Source organism: Anabrus simplex, chromosome 2, assembly GCF_040414725.1.
Source record: "Anabrus simplex isolate iqAnaSimp1 chromosome 2, ASM4041472v1, whole genome shotgun sequence".
Lineage (NCBI taxonomy): Eukaryota > Metazoa > Arthropoda > Insecta > Orthoptera > Tettigoniidae > Anabrus > Anabrus simplex.
In genome coordinates, this window is record NC_090266.1 from 670,684,606 (window position 1) to 670,709,806 (window position 25,201).

The following is a 25,201-nucleotide window of genomic DNA, read 5'->3' on the forward strand; positions in this document are numbered from 1 at the left end:
CTCAGAAGATAAATGGATGTTTGTACAGTATTCAGAATTAGATGACATCTTAGAGCTCAGGGTTAAATGCGAACACAACTTTGTATTTCCTGTCTCAACAAATTGTTCCAAGTCTAACCAACCTGCTCGTATTGTCAAGATCTGGCTTCGTAATGCATTTACCGCATTCCTTCTCCGTAGTCAGTTAACATAGTTCAACCTGTTATTTTCGGCCCTACGAAATCTATAGACTTGATATACTGTTAAGTTTTAACATCACTTCTATTTGCTAACCGTGCAGTTCCCTTTGGCTAGACCGTTTTCATAATCTGAAGGTGGTAGTAGTAGTCGTGGTGGTAATGACAGTCACCATCTTGTTCAAAATTCGAAGTTTAACTCCGAGTTTGAGCTGTTAGGTTACATTAGTCTTCGGTCCAAAAATTCATGTAATCTTTTCCTAGTCCGGTCGGGGATTTTAACTTTTATTTCAAAAATAATGTAATTTTCATTACGCCCTACTAACTACATTTATGGATTTCAGAGACGCCGAGATGCCGAAATTTAGTCCCGCAGAAGTTCGTTACGTGCCAGTAAATCTATCGAGACGAGGCTGACATATTTCAACACCTTTAAATACCACCGGACTGAGCCAGGATCGAACCTGCCAAGTTGGGGTCAGAAAGCCAGCGCCTCAACCGTCTGAGCCACTCAGCCCGGAAACTTATATTTCCTCTTGACTCGGAGTTAGATGTTTGAATTGCGTTCAAACCATTCAGTCTCAGACCAAGGGAGTTCCGGTTTCGATTCCCAGTCTTGCGGGGGATTTTAACTTTTAATTCATTTAGTTCGAAACTCGGGTGTTTGAATTGCGTTCAAACTCTTCAGTCTTCAGTCCAAGGAAGTTCCGAGTTCGATTCCAGGTCGGTTCGAGGATCGTAATTTTTAATTTCTTTAGCATTCAAAGTCAATGAGCCGCTCTTAGAGTCAATTCCTTTGCTGACAAGACAATATCACACCTATCGTGCTTCACTCAGCCTTATCGCCTGTGAATGATTTTATGAACTGTACCATGTCAGTATCTGTTACCAGTTCCAGATTCACTTGCATGTATGCTGCGTAGCTAATAGCTTAAGATAGTTCATGAATCAAACATCCACATTCTTTTGTGGTTGTAGCGCGGACAGATGTTTCGGTTCTGAACGCAAAATGTTAATCCTTAAGTGTTGTAAACATTACGGTAGGCAATTAAGAGTCTCTAGCGTTCAATCCATAAGCTCAAAATGTAAAAATAAGAAAAATCAGTGTTCCAGACACAGAAAACCAACAGCCCCTTACACCTCAGCTGAGACGCTAGCGTATTTGACTCCGCGGTCGCTCAACTCCAAGCCCCTGAAGTCTTCTTCCAACGTTACGCCCCTATGAGTAAAGCATACGTATTAAGCCTTACACCATCTCCTTCGTCCCATTAGTACAATGTGTAGCCGCCATCTTGTTCAGAATTCCAAGTTCTGCTCCAAGTCCCTGAGGAAGTCCTGGACTGTGTCTCATCAGGACAAAGTATAGTCGCCATCTTGTCTACTTAGATTAAGCCTGGGATCGAATCTCGAACTTGAGTCTATAAAGTTAATGCCCGTGTGAGAGTAAGCCTGGAGTCGAATCCGTGCATGTTAGGTTAAGCTTGCATTATAGTCCATGGTGACGTTGGGTGTTAAGCTAGCACTCTTGGGCATCGAACTTGGGTCTGTAAAGTTAACGCCCTTGTAAGGTTAAGCCTGGGGTCGTAATCGGGCCTATAAGTTTAAGTATAGCAGCTATCTCGCATAGTAACCCTTCCCTCAGTTCCCGAAAGTTAGGCTGGTAAAACTTTTTTTTTTGCTTTACGTCGCACAGACAAAGATATGTCTTATGGTGACGATGGGGTAAGAAAGGCCTAGGAATTGGTAGGAAGCGGGCGTGGCCTTAATTAAGGTACAGCCCCGGCATTTGCCTGGTGTGAAAATGGGGAAACCACGGAAAACCATCTTCAGGGCTGCCGACAGTGGGGCTCGAACCCACTATCTCCCGATTACTGCTGGTAAAACTAATAGGTCATAAGTTACAAGTTGTGAGCCCCTGAGGCAGCTCTCAAGTTAGGTCTATATGAATAGAGTATATCAGCTATCTTGCATAGCAGGCCTTGCCTCAGTTATCGAATGTCAGGCTTATAAAACTAATAGGTCATAAGTTACAAGTTGTGAGCCCCTGAGGCGACCCTCTAGTTAAGGTCTACGGATAGAGTATATCAGTCATCTTGTATGGTAGTCCTTGCCTCAGTTCTCGAATGTCAGGCTGATCAAACTAATAGGTCATAAGTTACAAGTTGTGAGCCCCTGAGGCTGCTCTGTAGAATTAGGCCTATAAGAACCATGTATCGCCATTAGCTGCTGGTCCATCTCCTTAAAGTTAGTCTCATATAACCAATGTATAGCAACCATCTTGCCTTGGGGGCCCTAGCACTAGGAAGTTGTACGCGGCCGCCATCTTGCGCAATCACCCTTAGGCCGTTTCCTTAAGTCCTACCCTAGGCCCGCTTTCTCCATATACCGAGCGAGTTGGCCGTGCGGTTAGGGGCGCGCGGCTGTGAGCTTGCACCCGGGAGATAGTGGGTTCGAATCCCACTGTCAGCAGCCCTGAAGATGGTTTTCCGTGGTTTCCCATTTTCACACCAGGCAAATGCTGGGGCTGTACCTTACTTGAGGCCACGACCGCTTCCTTCCAACTCCTAGGCCTTTCCTGTCCAATCGTCGTCATAAGACCTCTCTGTGTCAGTGCGACGTAAAGCCACTAGCTTTCTCCATAACAGCTTATGTAGCGCCGCCATATTGCGCATGTGCCCCTGTGCCAGCTTTCTCCATAAGAGCCCGTGTATAGCCGCCATCTTGCCCACTTGCCCCTGGGCCAGATCTGTCCTTTTCTACCTACTACCATGGCGATAAAATAGTTGTTTGTCCCTCCTGTAAAATTTGGTTAGTGGGTTTTTGATTTTCGTGATTCAGTTCCAATCCCTACAGTACACACTGGTACGTGCGAGGAAGTCTCATACCGATCTTGAGCGAGAAGAATTCCAATCCCTACAGTACACACTGGTACGGGCGAGGAAGTCTCATACCGATCTTGAGCGAGAAGAATTCCAATCCCTACAGTACACACTGGTACGGGCGAGGAAGTCTCATACCGATCTTGAGCGAGAAGAATTCCGATCCCTACAGTACACACTGGTAGGGGCGAGAAAGATACGCCTAACTTATCTTATGGAGCAGACAGCACTCAAAGTCTAAAATGACAATATTTTATTAACTGCGATAGTGTAAAAAGTGCCACTGAGATTCTAATCTTATCACATTTTATTTTCTTAGTGTCAGTAGATGCTTTTGCTGCCAGGACCTAGTATTTACAGTGCACTATGTTTTCTGGTACAGGCTAGAGCAATTTTGTTACTTTCATTGATCTGTCTCTGTCTTATCCTTGACTTTGACAATGTGAAAGTGACTGAGGTTTGAGCGATGCTAGTAATGCCATTCCTTATGCAGCCAGTCCCTGCTATGAATGGTGTAAAAATGTTGCTCATAGGGTCGGTTGGTGCATGCATTTCAGTGGGCTTGGCAGACTGATTGTAATAGCAACTTCTGGCTCGGTGAGTAAAGCAACGGGAAACTACCTCACTCCTCATTTCCCTAGTACGCCTCTTCAGTGATGCCTAGGCCATCTATGACAGCTGATGGCAGAGCTGTTGAGAATCCAACCAGCTTTAGGGCTGAAGAAAAAAAGTGTCAGTAGGCGTTGTTCCGTTTAAAAAACACAACCTTTGCTAGAAAACATATTGTGATAATTGGTGGGAAGTCTGTATAGGCTACATTTGTGAGCACCTGTGTACTCTCATTGGGTGGAAACTGCGTATCAATTGCACATCTCATTTAGGAAGTATTCGCGGTGGTAGTTTTAATAGTAATAACAATAATATTGCCTTTACGTCCTACTCACTACTTTGACGGTTTTCGGAGACGCCGAGGTGCCCGAGTTCTTTTACGTGCCAGTAAATTTACTGACACATGGCTGACGTATTTCAGCGCCTTCAAATACCACCGGACTGAGGCAGGAGTGATAGTTTTAGGTTATATAGGTCTTTTTTTTGTTTTTTGCTAGTTGCTTTACGTCGCACCGACTCAGATAGGTCTTATGGCGACGATGGGACAGGAAAGGGCTAGGAGTGGGAAGGAATCGGCCGTGGTACAGTCCCAGCATTTGCTTGGTGTGAAAATGGGGAAACCACGGAAAACCATTTTCAGGGCTGCCGATAGTGGGGTTCGAACCTACTATCTCCCGAATACTGGATACTGGCCGCAATTAAGCGAGTGCAGCTATCGAGCTCGGTATATATAGGTTTTAGACGTAGTGCGGTACCTACCCTTACGTATGTTAGTGCTAAGTCGGTTGCCATTAATATTTTTATCATCTTTTTTTCTCTCGAAATTTAACAGTAATCCATGTTTGAGGATGATGTGGCTATATACAGTGACTCCTTTGAAAAATGAAATAACAATTCAGACCATTGATACTATGCAAAACAATCCAAATGAGTGGTACAGCTGAACAACTTTTGGGTGTTCGATCAACATTTTCGAAAATACCCGATAGAAGGCGACCCTGTGTTCCCAAGTGAGAACTGCACTTCTGGACTTCAAATGTGAGAAGTTGGTTACATGAACGATATCTGGCAACATTAAGAAATGGGCCTCTATAGATTCGAAGTCATTCATTTCCGATGGAAGAAAGACGACACAACGTTCCGTCTGAGGTTGATATTGTGTGATGGAGACACTGAGCTCCGTTTGCGTACATGAAGTCTGGAGCAAATGAAAAGGCGCCAGTCTAGCCATTCCTTCCGTAGAGGCCAATAAGGAGGCATTCTGTGCTAGTCGGCCGGCCAGAGAAGACGGACGATTGTGAGGCTAGTAGCCCGAGAGCAGCGAAGATCGCCTGAGGGTAAGTACCACTTGCCACGTACCGAGTTTTGAAATAATAATAAAAATAATAATGTCATTATTACTCCTAATAACAAATTAAAGATAGAAAATGTACAACTCTCTACGCCTATTATTTCAAAAGAGTTTTAGTCTCGCTTTAATAATGTTATTGAATTTATGCCCCTCTAAATAGTTTTACGGTTTTCGGATATTAGCCTCGATTTGTTTCTGAGGATAAGAGAAATAAATGACAGAATTTACAAGCACTTGCATAAACCCCGATGTACTCTAGGGATTAACACAGAAGTGTGAGAATCATTCATCGTACACAATAAACCTCCAGGTTTTGTAAAACTTCCTCAAAATGTGTTCCGTTGTTCTAATATCTGAGCGGAAGAATGGAAATAAGAGGCCGGTTTTACACAAATAGCTTAAAAATTACGCTCCTGATTTCTTTCAAAAAATGAAATTAGCGAAAGTTCCGTTACATGAAAATTACAAGTGTAATATAATGAGTTCCACTGCATAAACTACTTCCGATGTAAATACATCTCGACAGTGAAGTTCCTGTAGACAAATATCGAACATGTGCTAACTTAGAATTACCACTTATTCTACTAAATAACCTGACACATTAGTCACAATGCACAATGGTTTTCAGTGGTTGACTAAATTGATATATTAAGTGTAATATAAAGAGTTCCACTGCATAAACTACTTCCGATACATTTGATATTGTATAGTTTATGTATATTTTATTTTACCAGTATGTTGTACGTACAATATTATAAATTACCGTAAGTTACCTGTTCAAGTCAATAGAACTTCATAATGTGTTGATTAGCTGAAGGTCGCTATGACGTATATGTTAGATCATCATCATGACCTACTGAAGAGCACTATTTAAATAATATTAGCTTCAAAACAAGCCTCATTCTCCACCCAGATTAGTACAGAAATATGACTTTGTGGAATACCTTCTACTTTTTCAGCCTCTATTATTATTATTATTATTATTATTATTATTATTATTATTATTATTATTATTATTATTATTATTATTATAGTAAGCAGTTTAGCCAAGGCGACGACTTGGTATTAATAGCAGATAGTGGTAAAATCCTGTAATTTAATATTTTGGAGAGATGTGCGGTGAGTATGATATGAAAATTAGATCTTCTAAGTCTAAAGTGATGTCAGTAGGGAAGATGTTCGGTTGAGAATACAAAACCAGAACAAGAGTATCATTTCAGGCATTTATAGTTGGAAGGCTGTTCTCCCAGGAAGGGGAAGTCACAGCTATGGGGTCACAGATATCGTTCAAACTTAGGCAGGCATATCTACTCAAAATTTAACAGAAACGTGTCGAAGGCTTCTGCCAATGGCCCTTATTTTATGGGAAAATTGTCATATAACTTTAACAGCCTGAATAGTCTACATATCAGCAGTTTGTGAAAGAAAGTAAAGCACGGGAGGTCTGTCGGTCAGCGTCCCCGACTTCGACGGGTGTGTCTGGGGTTTGAGACGCGCTGGCACGTCATTTATACAGTTCTTTCTTTTACCTTTTGGAAATGCGCACATGAAATATAAGCTGTATCAGAAAACTCGTTTTACTCATACTATGAATTGTTTTGAGGAAGTTTTATTTACAATGTTAATTGTACAAGTTTGCCACATCTTTTCCTGGCGATTTCAGAAATAACGTCCACTAACTTATCGTAGAATATATTGTAGTACTATGAGACATAATGTATGCTATTCAAACAAATAAACAAATACATTATGAATTAGACATTTGTTAGACCGTGCAAATGGAAAGTAAAGATAGGGCTCTAGCGCTTCGAACCCGAGAAGCCAGCATGGAAAACAGGGACGCTGACTACTAGTCTAGCTGTGATACAAACGCTCACCCGCAAATTGCCATCATCTGTGCAGGTTATTAAACGACCATTTTCTCGTTAAATAAAGGCCAATCAGTCACCAACGATCTGAATTTAGGACTGTTGCCCAGGTGGCAGATTACCTATCAGTTGTTTACTTAGTCTTCTCTTAAATCATTTAAGAGAAGTTTGAAATTTACCGAACATTTCTTTCTTTCTTTCTTTCTTTCTTTCTTTCTTTCTTTCTTTCTTAATCCGTTTACCCTCCTGGGTTGCTTTTCCCTCGAACTCAGTGAGGAATCCCACCTCTACCACCTCAAGATCTGTGGCCTTGAGCGTGAAACTTTGGGTCGGGAATACAACTGCAGCGGAGGACCAGATCCTCCCCAGGCGGCCTCACCTCCTATGCTGAACAGGGGCCTTGTTGTGGGATGGGAAGATCGGAAGGGGTGGACAAGGAAGAGGGCAGGAAGCGGCCGTGGCCTTAAGTTAGGTCCCATCCCGGCATTTGCCTGGAGGAGAACTGTGAAACCACTTCGCGGATGACTGAGGTGGGAATCGAGACCCCTCTACTCAGTTGACCTCCCGAGGCTGAGTGGATCCCGTTCCGGCCCTCGTACGACTTTTCAAAATTCGTGGCAGAGTCGGGAATATAACCCGGACCTGCTGGGGTGGCAGCTAATCACACTAACAACACAGAGGTGGACTATCGAACATTTCCCTTGGTAAATTGTTAAAATGCCTCCTCTTCCTACAAACGAATATTTGCTCCTATATTTGTCCTCTTGAATCCCAACTTTATCTCCATATTTTTTCTACTTAAAAAAACCTTCACTCAGACTTATTCGCCTTCTAATGGCATTCCACGCCATCTCTCCACTTACAGCCCGGAACATACCGCTTAGTCGAGCAGCTCGTCTCCTTACTCCCAAGTCTTCCTAGCCTGAAGTTTGCAACATTTAATAACACAAGCCCTCGGACGCGTATCCGAACATTTTTGGCGTACATCAGTCTCGCAGAATTTGAACGAAATCGGTAACTCCCATAAGTGCGACCTCCCCTTGTAAGTGGGATCGCATGATGGAGCAGCAATGCTAATGCTCTGAGCGATCAACTGTTCTTACATAGGTCTGTATGGGAGTGAAAGCTGGGCGGACGTGGGAGAAGCAACATTCATGAAAATGGCGAGAATGATTGCTGGTACAAACGGGTGGGAACAATGGCAGGAGGGTACACGGAATTTTTGGGGGGGGATAAAAGCTATGTTAGGAATAAGCACGATGTATGAAGATGTACGCATGAACCAGCTTCGGTGGTGGCGTCATGTGAGGTGACGGGAGGAGGATTGGTTACGTAGGAGAATAATGGACTCAACCTTGGAGAGTAAGTGAAGTCGAGGAAGACTAAGGCGACGGTCGTTGGACTCCTGTTTTTGGCGATTTAATGATGAGCCATTGGGCTAGTTCCAAATAGAGAGCTGTCAAGGCGTCTAGTTAATTCACAGACACTTGCAGACTGAACGCTGAAACTGAATTATGTATGTATGTATGTATGTATGTATGTATGTATGTATGTATGTATGTATGTATGTATGTATGTATGTATGTATGTATGTATGTACTGTATATGGTCTAAGTGTGATGTTTTTGTATAACTAACAGATAAGTCAAAATGATCTCAATTCAACTGATATGTATCTGTACACATTTTCATCCAACAGCTGAGCTATTCCAATGTAGGCTGTCTTTTCCTGGTATATTCGCTAACAAGGATAGTAGATGGGTAACTTGAAATGCACCATTGTAATAATTGTGTCGTATTTCAGAATGTGCCCTAAAGTGTACCTACATGAAGAATATATTTCCCATTCAACGATTTATTTTGCTACCTGTTTAACGTCGCTGTTGCCTACTAACACAGATAGGTTATGGTTGACCATGAACCGGCATGTGAAAACAGGAAATCACAAAAACAATCTTCAGGACTGCTTGAGGATGGGTTACAGCTACATGATCCGTGTTAGAAATTTCAAAGATTTTCCATCTTATTTTCGCCTCAGCTTTCTTGTGAGAATTGTATTTCTAAGACGCCGCTGCTTTTGGTTTGTTTTATGGATTCACAACAAAAAAATAACTCATTGACTAAGAAATTTTGGGAAGCAATATGGAAATGTTACTTTTTAAATAAGAATGAGTGCTCTAAATAAATAAATAAATAAATAAATAAATAAATAAAATCTACTTCTTCAATCACTTTCATGGTGGCGTCGCGGGTGATATCTCTGCCGCACATTACGGCTGAATACCCTTTCTGAGGGCAAGGATGTATCCACTACATGTGTGCTTCTGTGGTGGTTGGGAGGGCCGTGTTTTGTGTTTAAATGAAGAGGAGTGTTTTAGGACAAACACAAACATCCCTTTCCCGTGAGAAGAATTAATTATACTCAGCTCAAATCCCCGGCCCGGTCGGGAATCTAACCTGGAACTCTCTGACCCGAAGTCCTCAACGCTGACCTTTCAGTCTAAGAGTCAAGTAAATAAATCAAATAAATAAATTGGGGCTGCCTAGCCCCGTGGTGGTAGAGGCGTGCTCCGTTCACCTGGAAGGACGTGGGTTCATGGGTTCGTGGGCTCTGCCTACACTAAACCAGGTTAATTCCTATGGGCAAACGACCGGGCATAGAGCTGACCACTCTACGTCTCTACCCCCGCTTAAGGGACGAGTTTACGGAAAGTGGAACCTTTTACCTTCCACTCCTGCAAGGGCTTTCATGGCCTGTATGGAGATGGCTTTGCTAAGTACATTAATAAATGTTGGGTCAGGTAGCTCCTCAGTTGCCCTTACAAGGCTGAGTTACCCCGTTTCTACTATTAAAATTATCATTCAATTTATTGCTCAGTTGGGGATTCAACCCGAGATTGTGGACAGCAGCTCACAACACTAACCGCATCCTTGACACGGGGGTGGTGGGAGACTACTCTCTATTAACAGTATTACTATTTCCGCAGTAATTGACTTCCTAACCCAATACAGCATAAGGCTGCTACTCTCATAGTTTTGCCTCTTAGAACCACAACATAATTAGTATAGGATCTTGCAATCTTTTAGATGCTATTTCACGTTATGCATGCACCTGTTATAGGAATGTATTTGTATAGTTAGCAGTTACAATTGTCGCCCAAGTTTGTGGCGAGTATTAGTGCTTTATAAAGTTAAATCATACAAGCAAGATAAAGCGGATATCTTGGATTCAGGAGGTCAAACGGACTTTATCGCGATTGACCTATCTAAGGCATTTGATAGGGTAGATCATGGAAGGCTACTGGCAAAAATGAGCGCAATTGGACTAGACAAAAGAGTGACTGAATGGGTGGCTATATTTCTAGAAAATAGAACTCAGAGAATTAGAGTAGATGAAGCTTTATCTGACCCTGTAATTACTGAGAGGGGAGGCAGTATCATTGGACTTTTATGTTATGATATGAGTAATGAAGTGGAATCAGAGATAAGGCTTTTTTTGGATGATGTTATTCTGTATAGAGTAATAAATAAGTTACAAGATTGTGAGCAACTGCAAAGAGACCTCGACAATGTTGTGAAATGGACAGTAGGCAGTGGTATGTTGATAAACGGGGTTAAAAGTCAGGTTGAGAGTTTCACTAATAGGAAAAGTCCTCGCAGTTTTAATTACTGCGTTGATGGGGGTGAAAGTTCCTTACGGGGATCATTGTAAGTAACTAGGTGTTAATATGAGGAAAGATCTTCATTGGGGTAATCGCAAAAATGGTATTGTAAATAAAGGGTACAGATCTCTATACATGGTTATGAGGGTATTTAGGGATTGTAGTAAGGATGTAAAGGAGAGGGCATAGAAGTCTCTGGTAAGACTCCAACTAGAGTATGGTTCCAGTGTATGGGACCCTCACCAGGATTATTGATTCGAGAACTGAAAAATAAAATCCAAAGAAAAGCAGCTCGTTTTTTTCTGGGTGATTTCCGGCAAAAGAGTAGCGTTACGAAAATGTTGGAAAGTTTGGGCTGGGAAGACTTGAGAGAAATGAGACAAGTTGCTCGACAAGCGGTTTGTTCTGAACTGTCAGTGGAGAGATGCCGGGCAATGACATTAGTAGACGAATAATTTGAGTGGTGTTTTTTACAAGTAGGGAAGATCACAGTATGAAGATAAAGTTGGAATTCAAGAGGGCAAACTGCGGCAAATATTTGTTTATGGGAATAAAGATGTTCAATAAATTTCCAAATTATTTGCAGCTGTTTAAGAAAAGACTAGGAAAACAACAGATAGGGAGTCTGTCACCTGGGCGACTCCCCTAAATGCAAATCAGTGGTGATTGATTGACTGAATGATTGATTCCTTTTTGCAAGTTGCTTTACGTCGCACCGACACAGATAGGTCTTACGGCGACGATGGGACAGGGAAGGGCTAAGAGTGGGAAGGAAGCGTCCGTGGCTTTAATTGAGGTACATTTGTTTGGTGTGAAAATGGGAAACTACCGAAAACCATGTTCAGGGCTGCCGACGTTGAGGTTCGAACCCAGGGAGATAAATAGACAGTCATGTTTATGTTTCGTTGGCCTAGAGAAGACATATTACATAGTACCGATGGAAAACATGTAAACTCCCATCCTTCGAACGCAATGTCGCATTCAGTTTTAGCAACCGACACTCAGCCAGGCGTAGTCCGGGAACGGAATCCATGGATCGCAATGTGCGTTCGAAATGTCATTGTTCATGTATCCTGCAGTTCACATGTCTACGCGCAATTTGCTGCGTTCCTGACCGATCCACGAACTGAGTGATCCACCATTCAGGGTTGTTTTCTTTCATTTTTTCGATCGTTCTCTCCACGGTGAGTGGAGGAGAAACAATCATTTTAACGGGTTTCTCGTCACAGAGCTAAGAATTGTTTCGAGCATGGGCATTATGTTCATTTAAAACCTGACCGCCGGGTCTCCTCGTGTTTTCCCCGCTCCACTGAGTGAGGGAGGTAGGTACCCAATGCCGAACGTCTGCATCGAAGGGTACGCGGCCACGAGAGCCGCAATACTCCCGCTGTCGGCGACGGACAAAGCCACCGGTTACAGAATACGTACGGGACTCGCCTGAACTCGCAACAGCGCAGCGGGTTCGGCAGGAGTCTCGCTCCTCCAGGGAACCTCGCTGCGATCCGACTCCTCCTTCTCGAAATGTTTTTTCGGTAAAACAATTTCGGTAATGATCCTTCCACAGGAAAGCTTGTTACGACTTTTACTTCCTCTAAATAATCGAGTTTGGTCATGTTTCCAGATAGAGTACATCGGGAACTGCGCGAAGCAGATCCCGTGCACCCGTCCGTTCCGAAGATCTCATTAAACCATTCAATCGGTAGTAGCGACGTGTGGTATGTACAAAGGGTAGGGACGTCATCAATGCAAGCTTATGACTCAAGCTTACTGGGAATTCCTCGTTCATGGGGAACAATTGCAGGCCCCAATCCTTAGCACGAAGTACTGAGGGAGTATGGGATTAAGGGTATGTTACACACATCGAAAAACGCTATGCAACACCCGCCAAACAAAATTCCTAAGACATTCTGTACAAAGCTGAAGTGGTACTTCACATATAATGCATCTACCAGTTTATAGACAAACAAAGCCGAACAAATCACTTCGACTATAAGCTAACAGAAACACACATTATTTGTCTTGAGGTAAGCCCACTGCGTAACAACCTCATGCAATAGAGAGTAACATGTCCCCTTGAATGAATGCAAGCCTGAACCCTACGTTGCATGCTGCCCACGAGTTCACTGTTGGTCTAATTTATCCCGGTCCTCAGTGGCAATCCTATATAACTCCCGTAGATTATGTGGCGGGGCAGGATGTGATCACACAGCTCTTTTAAACAGATCACAAGCACGTTGCATGGGATTCGTATCGGAGCAACATGAAGGCCAATCCAGTCGGGCAATACCAGCACGATTGATGATGCCTGCACAATGGACGCGGAAGCTGTCATCCATAAACTCGATTTTTCCCCCGAAATTCTGATGAAATGGTTCGACGATGGGTTAGAGAATGTTATCCCAGTACGAAGGAGCGTTGAGTGTACCCTGGATGGACAGTAATGGCGTCCGGCAAACCCACATCATGCCACCCCAGAATATCACTCATCCCGCCACCTTGCTGTACTCGACGGACGGGATGTCTCTGGCGTGTAGCATTACCAGGTGCCCTCCACACACGTTGTCGACGGTCATCGGGTATCAGACATATGCGGCTTTCATATTTGTAGAGAACTTCGCGCCAATTTTCCACAGTCCATTCTTGGTGATTTTGTACCCAACTGTTCTGTTCAGTACGGTGTCTGTTTAGCGACTGGGTCTCTCCATTGCCGTCTAGAATATAGAGAGGCGTTGCGAAATTGTTTCGTACAGCTTGGTTGGAGATGTGCCTCCCGGTGGCTCCCATACTCATTGTTAAACATGGTGGCAGTGTGGTTGGGGTTCCTGGTGACTAGAAGTCACAGGTGCCGGTCATCTACAGCAGTTGCTGGTCTAGGGTGACCAGAACGTGGCAAGTCAGGTCCGTGCCACATCACTCTGGCCTCGCAATATCTCTTGTTAAATTAATTTCGTGTGGCTATTTCTAGCCGAGTGCAGCCCTTGTAAGGCAGACCCTCCGATGAGGGTGGGCGGCATCTGCCATGTGTAGGTAACTGCGTGTTATTGTGGTGGAGGATAGTGTTATATGTGGTGTGTGAGTTGCAGGGATGTTGGGGACAGCACAAACACCCAGCCCCCGGGCCATTGGAATTAACCAATGAAGGTTAAAATCCCCGACCCGGCCGGGAATCGAACCCGGGACCCTCTGAACCGAAGGCCAGTACGCTGACCATTCAGCCAACGAGTCGGACATATCTCTTGTTGACATAAAGCAACAATCCGTGTGCGATCAGACGAGGATATCCGCCGCCTTGCTACCGCAGAACATCCGTGCACTGATTACAACAGCCCTACACTGCTGTCTGAAGGAAGGCACACATGCACCTGTCACACCGACATGGGTGTGCTTGCGATAGATGGGGCTATAAGCAAGTCTATTTACATGTTTAGACAGTTCAAAGGGCGAGGTGTTGCGCATCATGTCAAACAAGGTCGAGGAGGAATGTGTTCATAGGTGATGCATAACTTTTTTGCTGTGTTTATTGAAAGCAATCAAACAAGCCAGCCTGGTGGCCATGACACCGTGGTTAGCCAGTTCGAGTCCCGTTGGTCGAAAACAAATTTCACCATCATAATGGATTAAATTCCAAATCTTTCCTCAGTGCTCATCTGGATTGAGGGCATGTGATGCTGTTGATGGTGATTCGTACGTCAGATGGGGGCGCAAAGCCTTGAGCAGACCCTTGATGCTATTGGACAGGAGTAGACTATGTGCCGGGACCGGGTTTCACCCTCTCCATTCTTACTATCACAAAGCACGTTATTCATTTCATCTCATTAACTCCTCTGATGAGGTTAACGTCAAAAGGACACCCGGTCCTAGAAACTCGCTGCCAAAAGTCATCTCACTTCATACTCGACCCCGAGAGAAACGGGACAAGAGTTGGATATACATTAAAAGCAAGCAGAGGCATTTATGTTGACAACTGGGCTGCAGTGAGAATTGATGGTGGAAATTATTTTATGTTTCGAAGTACTTACAGGGGTTAGAAATGGCCGTAATCTTTCGCCTTTGTTGTTCGTACCTTACCTGGATAATCTGCAGAAAGTGATAAAGTTGCAGGGAGGGATTCGATTGGGTGGAAATGTAGTAAGCAGTCTGCCTATGCGACGACTTGGTCTTAATGGCAGATTGTGCCGAAAGCCTGCAGTCTAATATTCGGAACTTGAAAATATGGGCAATGAGAATAATATGACAATGCCTTTTCAAAACTGAAGTGATCTCAGTAGGGAAGGAACCTAAGAGAACTAAATGTCAGGTTAGAAATACAAAGCACCGAGTTCGATAGCTGCAGTCGCTTAAGTGCGGCCAGTATCCAGTATTCGGGAGATAGTGGGTTCGAACCCCACTGTTGGCAGCCCTGAAAATGGTTTTCCGTGGTTTCTCATTTTCACACCAGGCAAATGCTGGGGCTGTACCTTAATTAAGGCCACGGCCGCTTCCTTCCAACTTCTAGCCCTTTCCTGTCCCATCGTCGCCGTAAGACCTATCTGTGTCGGTGCGACGCAAAGCCCCTAGCAAAAAAAAACTAGCAAAAAAAAAAAGAAATACAAAGCTGGAACGGGTTCGTCATTTCAAGCATTTAGGATGTGTGTACTTCCAGGATGGTAGTGTTGTTTTTTGCTAGTGGCTTTACGCCGCACCGACACAGATAGGTCTTATGGCGACGATGGGATAGGAAAGGCCTAAGAGTTGGAAGGGAGCAGTCGTGGCCTTAATTAAGGTACAGCCCCAGCATTTGCCTAGTGTGAAAATGGGAAACCATGGAAAACCATCTTCAGGGCTGCCGACAGTGGAATTCGAACCCACTATCTCCCGGATGCAAGCTCAGAGCCGGGCGCCCCTAACCGCACGGCCAACTCGCCCGGTGGATGGTAGTGTAGTAAGTGAAATTGTATCAAGATGCAGCAAAACTAATGCAATTATCTTGCAGTTGCGATCAACACTATACTGTAAGAGGTAAGTCGCTGTGAGCTTGCATCCGGGAGATAGTGGGTTCGAATCCCACTGTCGGCAGCCCTGAAGATGGTTTTCCGTGGTTTCCCATTTTCACACCAGGCTGTACCTTAATTAAGGCCACGGCCGCTTCCTTCGAACACCTAGGCCTTTCCTACCCCATCGTCGCCATAAGACCTATCTGTGTCGGTGCGACGTAAAGCCACTAGCAAAAAAAAGAGGTAAGTCAGCTCCCGCACGAAACTATCTTTACACCGGTCTGTTTTCAGAACAACTTTGCTTTACGGGCGTGAAAGCTGGGTGGACACGACATATCTTATTCATAAGTTTTAAGTAACAGACATGAAAGTAGCGAGAAAGATCACTGGTATAAACAGATGGGAACAATGGGAGGAGGATACGTGAAATGAGGAGATAAAGGCTAAGAATGAACTCGATTGAGGAAGCTGCACACATAAACCGGCTTCGGTGGTGCGTCATGCGACGCGAATGGAGGTAGATAGGTTACCTAGGAGAATAATGGACTGTCATGGAGAGTAAGAGAAGTAGAGGGAGACCAGGACGACAATGGTTTGACTCAGTCCCTAATTATTTGAAGATAACTTAGCGAGGTCGCACAGCTATTTACAAATAGAGAGTTGTGGAGGTGTTAAGTAAATTCACAGAGGCTTGCACACTGAACGCTGAAAGGCATAACAGTCTATAATGATGTATGTATGTATGTATGTATGTATGTATGTATGTATGTATGTATGTATGTATGTATGTATTATGTTGTGTACAATACATAATTATAAAACTGTGTACACTGAGAATGTTTCAAATTGTACTTCACAAATAGCAAACCTTCCACTGATTCAATTCTTAAATGATTACGAGATTTAGTCCTTTGGGTAAATGCTATAGGAAACAACCTCTCTATAATAGCATTATCGACTGGTACTGAAAATAGTGATCAGAAATTCTGGATAGTTTAAAATGTGTCGTACTTTTCAAAAAACTTCCCTTCGCATGTCAAATTTTTCAAAAGCACTACAATCTTCAAACGTAAGATATATTGGCGCTTTTTGCGGACTCCCTGACGTAGTGTCGAAATGTGCGGCATGTACGGAAGATGCAGGACGCCTGGTCATCCCATATGACAAATTTTATTTGTAATATTACTTTAAAAACTTTATTGTTATAACGTCTTTCCTGGTACAGTGAAAAAAAAAGATCTTTTACAGCAGCATTTACCGATCCTGCATTCCAGTTCATTATTATTTATGTAGCCATTCTATGATCGAGAAGTGTCGTAGGTGAGGGAACCGCCGGCACCGAGCCCAAGCGCGGGACTCGGGAATGAAGTGAAATGTAACCGCAAGAGCTTTTACAATGCTGCAATAAGTTATGATTTCAGTGATGTTAATATTTTTAAGAAACTAGAGGCTTTTACACTTGAAGGATGTTACATTTTCTGATTTTGAAGAAATGATTAATTCTTTCAAATCTACATAAATTTGTCCAGCTGAATTTTTCCCCCATAACATTTAGTTACGTGATAATAATTTCGTGTGGCTATTTCTAGCCGAGTGCAGCCCTTGTAAGGCAGACCCTCCGATGAGGGTGGGCGGCATCTGCCATGTGTAGGTAACTGCGTGTTATTGTAGTGGAGGATAGTGTTATGTGTGGTGTGTGAGTTACAGGGATGTTGGGGACAGCACAAACACCCAGCCCTCGGGCCATTGGAATTAACCAATGAAGGTTAAAATCCCCGACCCGGCCGGGAATCGAACCCGGGGCCCTCTGAACCGAAGGCCAGTACGCTGACCATTCAGCCAACGAGTCGGACAGTTACGTGATGCTGGGGCTAGATATACCTGTTTTGATAGTGATAGTAGTCAGAGTTGCAATGTGAACTCAAAATAAGTGATTTTTTCTCTAAAGTTAATTTAGATGCTGTCCCAAATATACCAATGTTGATATCTTATGTTCTAAGTATACGTGGTTTGAATGCATTTGCTGAAAGAGTCGTTCTCAATTCTTGAAACAAATGGAATTATGAAGGGAATAGTTGTTCAGCAACTCGGATAAAGTCAGGAATTCAAATCTCAATTTTGATCATCGTTGTCAGAAATTTCATGACTTAATTAATGGAGATTGAGCATTATTGAAAATGGCTAAAAGTGAAGAAGAATACGGGTTTAAAACTTTTTAGGTAGAAAATGAGACAGCAAAATCCTGTAATAACGTTTGTACCTACAATGTAATTATATTACATTAACTATTCTGTATTTCAGTGTTTTCTTGAGCAAATGTGATTATGTCGTGTCGACATGACATGTCCCTTATTGCCACTTCAAAATCTGGCACCCCTAGTCTGTACTTCTCGAATATTAACCTGATACTTGGTTTTTATAACGGAAGGAAGGCATCATATCAAGAGCAACAATAATGCAAAAGAGATGAAACTGCGCAGCGCCAAAGAGGACCAGGAAGCGAGTACACGACAAGCCGCTGTCCGGTTGTACGCCTCAAAGTCTCAGGAATAGCTTGAGGATTCGACAAAAATGTAATCAACGGGCACTACAGCTAGTAAAACTTTCTACTTGATTAAACTTCGAGTTTGCGTGATGTAATATATATTTGTAGTTTTAAGCGTACATAAGTGAATATTACAGGGAAAGAATGGGCTCATTGCATATTTTGGAAAAGAAGGCGATCTTCACTCCGTCTGCTGATGTTCACTTGATCTTCCTAATGGGCAACGCTGTCTATGAAAGAACGAGTTCCCTCCAGAAAAATGAGCTGAAGATAAAAACAGAATACAGGGAAAGAAAGGTCTCATGGACATACCTACAGGGGAAGAATGACCTCATTGTATTCGTCTCGCGCTCAGTGTTGGAGCAGGAGATTAGTTAAGCAGAAGAGGAGCGTTTTATTTGAGAAAAATAAGACATAAGGAGAAATCAAAACGTCGCTGTGAATTTGAGGCGATTTGCTTTGACCGTGGGAGAAATTTGGCTGTTGCTAACAACTCCACGAATGATGTCTGCTACAGGAGACAGTTATCTGTGTTTGCATTTAACGTCCATGTATTGTCCAATTACCTGCGAAAGTTCTGCGACTCGCGTAGTCGAAAATAGAAGAAATTCACTTAATTTCGGTTCCTCTTCAACATGGTGAACGTTGAAAAAATACCGTAACTTTCCCAGTAAGCGGCCATTCCTATCTTCAGAACGAGAAGAACATGGTTTTGGTGAATTCCAAAGCCTAGGCAATTGTTCCTAGTGACTGATCTCTACCATAAAAACCGTTTGTCAGAAGCCCTCGCAATTCGACGTTGTAAGAGGACCGTTGTTAAGCTCACGGACCACTTACAACGGAGCTTGGGAATCCGTCTCAGTAGCTGCGAAACTGAAGACATGATGCTTCCAGTCATCTTGAAGGCCAGTTTGACCTGCCAGAGGAAGCTAATGAAGTTAAGTGCATCATTCCCTTCATGGTATAATTCTCACCTTCACTTAATTACCCCAACATCGCACAATTGGGTTCTTCTCTATGAGCTTTGTAGGCATGGACGTAATCGTTACTAAAGTAATTGGTAAATTGTTATAAATATTGTAAAATATATTGCGCTTGTCAGGAGCTTGCAGAACGTTCATAGTTTATATACTGCTCTTGTTATTTTATCCCGTGGTGTAGGAGTAGCTTGCCTGTCTCTTACCTGGAGGCCCCGGGTTCGATTCCCGGCCAGGTCAGGGATTTTTACCTGGACCTGAGGACTGGTTCGAGGTCCACTCAGCCTACGTGATTAGAATTGACGAGCTATCTGACGGTGAGATAGCGGTCCCGGTCTAGAAAGCCAAGAATAACGGCCGAGAGGATTCGTCGTGCTAACCACACGACACCTCGTAATCTGCAGGCCTTCGGGCTGCGCAGCGGTCGCTTGGTGGGCCAAGGCCCTTCAAGGGCTGTAGTGCAATGGGGTTTGGTTTGGTTTTGGTTATTTTATCAATGAAAATGAAAATAAACTGTAGTACAGAGACTTAAGATAATAGTTCAGTGCAATGAGCTTCTTTTATCCTACACATGTACGTAGTGAGAAAATGTTTTGATTTATTTTTGCCTTATTGTATGTTAAAATTCCATAATGAAAATAAGTTACATATTTATAATGGACGTACCAAGATGTATGCATATTTGGGCTTTAAAATTAATAAAAGAAAAGGTTCTACGAGGTTTTGAAGTTTAAAATGCTTCTACTGAAAAGTTAGTAAAATGTTGATGAGCCCCCTGTACCCTCAAATGTTAATGTAGCTTTCTCTGCATGTAATAATAAATAATAATATGATTTTATTTATTCTGGCAAAGTTAGGGATATGACATTGTTAATAATAACTACTAACAACAGTAATATGAAAACAATATTAACAATAATAACAGTAATAGTATTAATAAAAGTAATGGCAAGTAAAACAAATATTATCATCTATATAATACACATCGTACGTAGAGTAAGCCTACATTAAAAATATATACGTAGTACAGTCATTAAGTTCTGAGACTTGACGCCTGGAGGATAGGCACCCGCACGACTCTGTATGTTGCACACGATGTCGCATTACACGGCGTACACATACACAGAACAACATCCACTCTCAAAATAGTCGGCGTTGGCCGTTATGCACGTTTGTCAACGTTGGTATAGCTGCTGGAAGCACCGCTGAAAGGATACACCATGTTTCGTCTCCAGTTATTATCCGGTTGAGAAACGTCGGATCATCGTCAGCACTACTGATGAGGTCACCACAAATCGTCATGCGATCATCACGTTGGTCTTGCGACAGGATTAGTGGCACATTGTGCTGCTGCGAGATCGTCTACCGATTGGGAGCGGTTAACACGCACCAACTTTGCAACTTCTTGGATCTTGCGCTTCGTTCGAACCGTTTGTGGCCGACCAATACACATATCATCTTCCAAACTGTCCCGTACTTGCACAAAACGTCGGTGCCACCTAAACACAACACTGCGACTCAATGCGTCCTCACCATAAACCTGCTGCATCATTTGAAACGTTTTGGCGGCGGTTTTGCCTAATTTCTGGCAGAACTTGATGCTTCCGTTGCTCAGACTGTGACATGTCAAGGTCCGACTGGCGCATTCAAATCACCGTCAAAACAACGACCGTACGTCTGCTTCCAGTGCATACATCCAACTGTCTCTTGCAGGGACGAGAGATTAACTAACATGGTACCATACCACGGCGCCACCTATGCGCTATAGTGCACCACAGCGCCATCATGCGGTCAGTCTGGAAACTTAATGACTGTACTACGTATGAATAATAATTACTATAACTACTTTTTTTTTTTTTTTTTTGCTATTTGCTTTACGTCGCACCGACACAGATATGTCTTATGGCGACGATGGGATAGGAAAGGCCCAGGAAGTGGAAGGAAGCGGCCGTGGCCTTAATTAAGGTACAGCCCCGGCATTTGCCTGGTGTGAAAATGGGAAACCACGGAAAACCATCTTCAGGGCTACCAACAGTGGGGCTCGAACCCACTATCTCCCGATTACTGGATACTGGCCGCACTTAAGCGACTGCAGCTATCGAGCTCGGTACTATAATTACTATAGGGTCGATGTGTAAGTTCGTGCGGTATTCTTTTGGGTTGGCAGCAATGCGGCGTGAAGGGATTGCTTCTCGTTATTCCGTTGTTTTAACTGAGTTTGGAGTTTGTGTGTTGTGAAACACAGGTTTTCTTGATTGTGAACGTATTATTTGAGTATATTTCAGACCAACGGATATGGAATGTCAAGTTGAGGAAAGTGAGCATTTCCGACACATTTTACTGTTTGAGTTTAACCGAGGATCCAGTGCAGCAGGAGCTGCGAGAACAATTTGTGAAGTGGACGGGAATGAAGCAATTGTGGAAAGAACAGCACAAAAATGGTATTCCCGCTTTGGAGCAGGACGGTTTGACTTGTCTTATGATCCACGTTCTGGAAGACCTTCAAATTTTGACGAAAATCGCTTGAATGAGTTGCTTCATGAGAATCCTCATCAAACAACGCGAGAAATGGCGCAAGTTTGTGAATGTGATCAATCAACTATTGTACGCCATTTGCATTCGATGGGTGAGGTACAGAAATTGGCTATATGAGTACCACATGTGCTAAGTGACAATAACAAAAATCAACGAGTAAACATCTGTTCGTCATTGCTTGCCCGGCACCGGTTGGCTTGTGATAGGCACGAAGCATTCCTTTCGAACATTGTCACCGGTGACGAGAAATAGTGCCTGTATGTCAACATGAAGAAGAGGAAAGAGTGGCTCAGCCCATGAAAAAAAGCAATTCCCCGAGCCAAGGATAGTGCCCACCCACAGAAAATCATGTTGTGTGTTTGGTGGAATAAAGATGGCATTCTTCACCATGAACTTCTTCCGAAAAACGTAACGATTATCTCTGCTGTGTATAGTGACCAGTTAAGACGGCTTGCCGTTGCTATTGACAACAAAAGACAAAGACAACAACCAGTCTTATTGCTCCATGATAACGCTCGTCCGCATACAGCGCAATTGACTAAAAGTGTGATTGCTGAACTTGGCTGGGAACCTCATCCTCCGTATTGCCCTGACCTTGCCCCCTCAGATTTCCATCTTTTCCGCTCTCTTTCTAACCACATTCAGGGGCAAGTGTTTCCTGACGAAGCTTCTCTTAACCATTGGCTAACAGATTTCTTCCACTCAAAACCAAAACAGTTCAACAGGCGAGGCATTGAACTGCTACCTGAACGTTGGCAGAAGGTCATAGAGAGTGGAGGTGAATACATCACTGAGTGATTGTGATTGTGTTACAGTGCGTGACATTGACAGTAAAATATAAAAAAGTATAAATACCGCACGAACTTATGCATCGACCAAATACAAGAGAAAGTTTAGAAAATATACAGTATACATTTCTACAATATATCGAGATACCGCCATCAGTTGAGAGGTGAAGAGAAGGATTAGTACAAGGAAGGAGAAGGAGAAGAAGATATGTGAAAGGAAGAGGGAAATAATGATGAATAAGCGGTGGGAGGAGGTGTTTTCAGGTCAAAACTTGATAATTCATGCGTGTTTACCTAGTATTTCCACACAGGCATGTTTAAAAGCTGAAGCTGTTGGGCATGCTTCTGACGACCACTAGTAAGAGATTCCATTGTCGAGCTGCGGTAACGGTGAATGACGTCGTGTAGATTGGTGTCGTGTTTACAGAAAGGGATAAACACATGGTGTTTAGGATCGGGTATTTTTGTTATGGTCTGTGGAGAAGAGTTTGATGCGATCACGGAGATAGGCTGGTTGAGAAGTTTTAAGAATATTATGCAAAAAGCAAAGAGTATGAAGTGTGCGTCGTTCTTGCAGGCGAAGCCACCCGAGCCGTGTGTAAGACGATGTGACATGGTCAGCGTAACGAAGTCCACAGATAAATCTTACACAAGCATTCTGAGCACACTGTAATTTCCTTCCCCAGTCTACTCCTAGGTTGTTGTAAACTATATCGCAATAATCAAAATGAGGTAATGCGAGTGATTCAAGAAGAATTTTCTAGTTTAAAAGAGGAAGTGAATTTGAATTTACTGAGATAGTGTAGCGTTCCGTATATTTTTCTACACACAGGTATAGTTTGGGCAGACCATGACAGACGTTCGTCAGATATTATACCAAGATTCCTTTCGTTTTGACTATACTGTATGGCAGTACCACTTATGGACAACTGTGGTAACGCTGTTCGGTTGAGTTTGCAAAGTAATTTAGGGTAACCAATAATTATTGCCTGGGATTTTATGGGTTTAATTTTAATCCGTGATTTTTGGCCCATATATCTATAGTCATCAAGTCTTCATTCAGGTGAAGTGTTTCTGAGTGTAGGTTTTCGGGTTTACTGTGTATATATCGGTAAGTCATCTGCATATAAGTGGTATTTACAGTGTTTTAATCCGGAAGCTATGCCATTTATATACAAAGAGAAAAATAGGGGGCCCACTAGAGATCCTTGATGTACTCCTACGTCAACCGTACGCCAATTTGAATATTCATTGTTGTTATTAAGTACACACTGCCGGCGACCGCTGAGATAGGAACTGATCCGCTGGAGTGTACTCGCGGACAGATTTAAACTATTTAATTTGAATATAAGTATGTCTCTGTCAACAGTGTCGAAAGCTTTAATGTCCAGTACTATTAAGAAGACTCTCCTGTAACTGTAAGCTGTACAGTAGATGAAGCGAATTAGTAACATGGTGCGAGTCGTTTAACTGTGAGCTTACATTCGGGAGATGGTTGCTTCGAACCCAATCACGGGCAGCCCTGATGAAGGTTTTCCGTGAGTTCCCACTTCCACTCAAGAAAGATGCCGAGGTACCGGTACTTTAATTAAGGCCACGACCGCTTCCTTCCAAGTTGCAGCCTTCTCCAACTCCACTGTCACCGAAAACCGAACAGTATTAGTATTTATTTATGCCATAAGTCTGTACAGAGTTTTCCTCGACATTCAACAAACATTATGCATGAATGTTCTCTCCCTGTCACGGAGAGACAGCATCCATAACTGAATGAGTATTTGAATGAATGAATGTATGAATACATTGAATGCTCTCAGCCTATGGCTCCTGAATCCCAGCAGCTACGGAGAGAATATTCCATTCTGAATGAATGGACAGAATTCATGCATGCATGAAAGAAATCAATAACTGCGGAGAGAGCCTTCATTACTGAATGAATGAATCATTAATTAATTAATCAATTAATTAATGTTCTCATCCTACAGCTACAGAACACCAGCAGCTGAAGAAGAAACATTCCATCTACTGGAACCTGATCCACTACATGCAATTTAATAATTAATTATATTAAGGAGTAATAACAACACCATAATAATATTAACATTCACTATGCTAATTAGACAGATTCTTGTACTAACAGATTCATGGCTCAGTTTGATTCGCATGAATTACAGGATCCTGCAACTTCCTTATGTACAAATTTATAACTACAATTAATAACTTACTGAGATTACTAGCCTTGTGCCATTCTTTACTTATAATTCTATAGCCATTCTCATCCTGACTTAACACATGCCGTTCGGTACTATTCCTATATTTCCTTCTATTTCTTCTCAATGCTCACTGCTCACTACAGAGAAGGCGCGTTACTGTATCCTTTTCCCTAACCAATCCCTTAATTTTATAAATTCACACCCCCCACCAGATCAAACCTCGTGTTTCTCTTCTATTTAAATTCACAGTATTTATGCTCATACCCTGACTTATCCAACTGAATTCTGAGAGGGTCGCCCTGCTCCTACATTCGGACACCAACCACTGTCTTTGAATATCCCTTAGTCGTACAATAATTTCCGAATCCCACCCTGTCGAACAGAATTAGTGGGTCGTTAAATTACCGGAAAAATAACATGCCCTTCTTCTTGGAATTTTCGGTTCACCAGAAATATACGTAGTTCTGAACGATTATAAAATATCCCACCATTTTAATAAATCATAATAATAATAATAATAATAATAATAATAATAATAATAATAATAATAATAATAATAATAATAATGTTGTTGTTGTTGTTGTTGTTGTTTGAGTCACCAGTCCATAGACTGGTTTGATGCAGCTTT

At 42.7% G+C, this 25,201-nt stretch overlaps 1 protein-coding gene and 1 pseudogene across 3 annotated transcripts in view; one reads left to right on the plus strand and one right to left on the minus strand.

The window, feature by feature from the left end:
• The first annotated feature begins 4,890 nt into the window (after window positions 1-4,890).
• LOC136864349 (protein trapped in endoderm-1) overlaps window positions 4,891-25,201 on the plus strand; it is a 379,889-nt gene continuing 359,578 nt past the window's right edge. For all 3 annotated transcript variants that reach the window (XR_010859295.2, XM_067141228.2, XM_067141229.2), the window contains exon 1: window positions 4,891-5,001. The gene's annotated coding sequence lies outside the window, so the exon portion shown is untranslated. The remainder of the gene's footprint in view (window positions 5,002-25,201) is intronic.
• Window positions 11,541-11,695, minus strand: LOC136865029 (5.8S ribosomal RNA; annotated as a pseudogene).